At 38.4% G+C, this 4,717-nt stretch overlaps 1 long non-coding RNA gene across 1 annotated transcript; it reads left to right on the top strand.

Moving 5' to 3' along the window:
* The first annotated feature begins 418 nt into the window (after window positions 1–418).
* On the top strand, window positions 419–4,082 carry LOC118156279. The gene is made up of 4 exons (XR_004746213.1): window positions 419–520; window positions 2,978–3,079; window positions 3,679–3,750; window positions 3,959–4,082. It is a non-coding gene; the product is annotated as an uncharacterized LOC118156279 (long non-coding RNA).
* Window positions 4,083–4,717: the final 635 nt, after the last annotated feature.

The raw sequence follows: 4,717 nt of genomic DNA, 5'->3' as shown, positions 1-4,717 counted from the left end.
AATCAACCCTCTGTGTGCTTTCTAGCAGGTAGTATAGCACAGAAGGCAGTATACTTCTCATTTCTTTAAATTGATAGGGATTTGAAGGAAAAGACTTTAATAAAACAGTCACATGAATGATTATTTTCTTCCTGCTGATGATTCTGAACTGCATGCAGAAATATAAGAACCTTTTAACAGATCCCTATGGGTTTAAGCCCAGTCCTTTAGATTTATAATTAAAGCTCATTGTCTTTATGCTATCCTACACCTTATGAGAAGGATCACCTTTCTAATTACATGGTACCAGGAGGTCTGTCACATGCTTTTACTTAGTATTAAGGTACACAGTTGTGCTATTTTTTCTTCTCCTTTTCCTTCTTCAGTAGATTCTACATTATGTTTTGGAAATTTGACATCATGATATTATTTTTTTTTTCAGGCCAGATGTTTTGTCCTGCTACGTTAAGTCATCTTGACATACTGCCATGAAATGGAAACAACTGCTAGTTTTAACATTGTTCCATATCTTTATTAAAAGGTACGTCTCATGCATCTTAATTCCCCATATACATGCTATCTTCCTCTCTCCCCCCTCTCTCCCATTGTGCTTCTTTCTTTTCCTCTGTAAAGAAGAAGGCATATTAAAATTTCCTTGCTGTTCTGCCTGACTGGTTAATAAGGTTCTAGATAGCATAATGAATATGCAGTGCTATTGATCCTGTGTATGTGTGTGTGCGTGTGTGTGTCTGTGTGTGCATGTCTTTAATCACAGCTGGAATGCAAAATCAGGCTCCACCTTTCAACTCTATCTCCATCATGCTGAGAGAGTGAGAGAGAGCGAGACTGAGACTGCTAGACAGCTCGAAAGAGATTGCAGCTCAGATGTCCTGGAAAACAGCAAATCCCTCAGACCTGGCAGATTCCGTTACCATGAGAACTGCAGATATTTCCATTGTGATGGCTTGCTCTAGCAGCCATCTGTTACACCCATTTGATTAGGAAGTACAGTTCAGCTTGTATGGGATTTTCACTGCACCTTATCCCATGGCAGTGTACAGAAACTCTCTCTCTTTTTATATGCTAAACTCTATGTTTTTAAAGTGCTGTAATTTACTGAGGCTGAAGGCATTTAACAAAATGCTAGGAGGAGGTCACTGAGGGACAGTATCTCTGAGAAGAAAGAAGCACATGAGATACATGAAGGGGATTAGTGTCCAGTATATAAATAAGATCAACCCAGAAATTAACTGTATTTAGCAATTCCTCATCCTTGCCAGGGAGAGGAGCTTGATATACAGACCTCGCGAAACCATGATAAAATTAATAATTGCCTCATGCTATTTAATCCCACTCCATATATATTTATTGCATGCATGCAATAAATGCATGCAGCAAATATATTTCGGGTCCTCTCGAAAAAGGGGATGGTGATGACTCTCCCCAGATGCTTAACGTGGTGAAGTGACTGCACTGTATAATGATTAGATTAGCTCTAAAAATTTAATGGTGCTATTTGACTTTTCCTAGACACAGAACAACCTTAAACTTTCTTGAAGGTTTGCTGTAATTTACTGATTAAACCAATTGTTTGGACTAGTTGCGTCCCTTGGTGTAAATTTGTGGTGAAGGAAACGGTAATGGCACATCAAACGGGTATAAAAACAAAGGAGTCCCCTTCAATTAAAACTCTCCAGACATTCTTCCTAAGTGGCTGGCATTCCAGATTCAGAGTAATGTTATGCGTGGGGTAGTTGCCTGGAGTATCTTAAAATGACTGAAGGTCTTGTAAACTCAGTGAAGCTAATTAAATGCTCACACACTGAAATGAATTTCTGATTGCTGCTCAGGAGGCATTGAGGTCAGCTCCTCTTTTCATTGCCCACACTTTATGGCCAATGCCAGATACTAAATAAATCAGATCCTCAGAATCAGGGGCTCTGTGTTTTTTGTTCTTCTTATATATTCTCCCACCCGGCTGAACATAATTCCTTATCCGTCTTCATCTCGGCATGAAAAGTTTTCTCTTCTATTGTTTTTCCTCACATAGCACCAGATTACCATGGAGAAGACTATGATATCATAAGAAATGAATGAACATGTTTCTCACCATGGGTGAAATATACATTCCAGACCTAATAAAGTCAGAAATCATGTAATGGGCCTGGTAAAATGAGCTGCTTAGTTCGTGTAAATATAAATGGTTCTTTAGGGCTCTACTTCAACTAAGCAAGTTCTTAAGCACTTTGCTGAGTATGGAGAGGTATAAGAACATGTTTAAGAGCTTTTTTTTTTTTTTTTTTTTTTTTTTTTTTTTTTTTTCTGAATAGGGCTGGTTTTTAAAGTGGTTTGCTGAGTCAGGGCCTCAAAATATAAACATGGAAAGTCAAATTTCCATTCCATCGTATAATAAAAGATTTTTTTGTTGTTGTTGATCATCTTTACAGCAAAGGAGAACTTTCACTTCCTGCAGTTTTCCATCTTGCATAATCCTGGAGGCTGAACCACAGAGAAGAGAGTCCTTTTTTTTTCTCTCTCTCTCTTTTTTTTTTTTTCTTTTTTCTTTTCCAGACAGGGCACTTGTTTTATGAATGTGGTATCTGCCTTTGACAGGCAGCAGATGTATGGAAGCCCTGAAATCTGAAACAATAAATACCATTCAGAGTCTCACCACTGAACCTTCTTATAGTACTGCCTTTGTTAAATGAAACATTTACAGGAATACCATCCCCCCCTTCCCACCCACCTTCAAGGCTAGGATCTGAACCATGTTTTTAAAGTAAAGGTTAAGTACCTGAGGCATGAACAGTTGACATACAAAAGAAACTAAAGTAAATTTATCATTCGTTTGCCAGCTACGAGGTGTGTCGAGGGCTTTTTCTTTCTCTTTGTAACGCATGAGAAAACAAACCTGGGAAGTGTATGCAAGGAATATTTCTTTTCTACACTGGAATGTTAACATTTGCACCTTCTGACTTAATACTGTATATTTCTTTAGAGTCATCAATCTCATGAGAGTCATCTTGCCATCTGTACCAGCATTGCTCCAGGCTTCCATATGAAAGTCCAATCTGGCGGTATAAATACTGGATAATGAAGAGTAGGTGCTAAAGTTTCTGACTGGAAGAAGAGGCTGTGTCTATGAAGGATCTAAATTTATATATTAAACAAACAAACAATCTATGTTAATGTGGAAGTTCAACCAGAAATAACATGCATGTTCGTCCTCACGCCCTCTTTCACTCTCCATGTCCGTTTCTGATTTTTTTTCTTCAGCTTCTCTATTTAATAGAGTTCACCCAAGATCCAGGAGAAAAATGTTCTCTGTCCCTCCTGTTATACTCTGAAGATAACAAATAGGGGCAAGATGTTGACTTGCTGTAATGCAGGGTTCTTTTTTCCCTCCCTCTCCTTTTGCTCCCGGAAAGCTATAACTACATAGATTAGCAAAACTTCTGCAAGAATGGATGTAAAACAGATTTATCTCAGTGTCAGCTTTATCTGATCCATTCGGTCTTGCAGAGTTTGGATGGTTTCCTTTGTTACAATAACCAGCTTTCAAACATCTATATCCTTAGGGTATTAAATGTCAGCCTCTAGTGTACCGTTCAAGGATAAAAGATTGACAATACTGAAGTACTTTTTTTTTTTTTCTTCTTCTTCTTCTTTTTTTTTTTTCTTCTTCTCCAGCATTGGCAGAGTCTTTACTCTGCACACCACTGCTGACCCCAGATATGACCCACAGGAACTACTGGCGAAAGGAGCAAAAAGGTATTTCAGCTTATAGGCATTAGAAACTCTCTTCATTAATAGCCTTTTTGCAGACTTTTCAGATAGATTTCCTGTCATTGTGATGAGGATATATTTGTAACTGTGTCCCTTAAGTAAATGGCCAGTGGATAATTAATTGAACTAACTAGGACTTTCCGTACCGTATTTCCTATATATATATATATATATATATATATATTTCTTTTAGGGGAAAAGAATTATCTTCTTGGTGGTCTTGTGTCCTCTGTGCTGGATCTGCAGTTGTTTTCCACCTGTAAACTTGTTGGTCAAGCTTTTCGGCATTTATTCAAATAAAATTCTTAGGCACTCAGTTGAGATTGGTAATTTTTTTTTTTGTTTGTTTTGGTTGGCATAAGAACTGAAGAAAACGTGTCCAGATCAGGGACCAGCCAACATCCTCTTTAATTGCAGCCAACAGAACCGATGTGCTTTGGATACAGCTAACAAATACTGGAGGCCTGAAGGACGCTATTTGTTTTTCCTTCTCCTACTGATCTAGCCACTAGGACTGCTTCACTCCCCTGCTCTGTACAAGCAGGTAGGAACTCTGAGCTTCTCTTTACACAGTTCAGGAAGATGCAATGTCCTCTTCTACCTGAAGCTGCTGAATCTGCCAAATACTAGGTTCTACATTACTACCACACTGTTGAGGCTGATCCTGCTAGAAGCAGCATTTCAGAAGACAATGTTCGAGCCACATCAGGACTACAGTGTTGGCAATGAATAAGGTAGAGAACAAAATGTTGTTTTTGTATGCTGATGTGTATCTTCTGTCCAGTACCAATAGGCATATTACTGATAATATGGCCATAATTCTGGTTATAGTACAGTTCTCCTTGGCACTCCCATTGTTCATACTCCAGTCTCCCAAATAAGTGAGGTTGAATTAGGCTTATTACTGTTGTTCACTCTTAGATTACCCTCTTAGTGTACTGGACTCCAGCCC

This window comes from Oxyura jamaicensis, chromosome Z (assembly GCF_011077185.1).
Source record: "Oxyura jamaicensis isolate SHBP4307 breed ruddy duck chromosome Z, BPBGC_Ojam_1.0, whole genome shotgun sequence".
Lineage (NCBI taxonomy): Eukaryota > Metazoa > Chordata > Aves > Anseriformes > Anatidae > Oxyura > Oxyura jamaicensis.
This window is presented reverse-complemented; position numbering and strand designations above follow the sequence as displayed.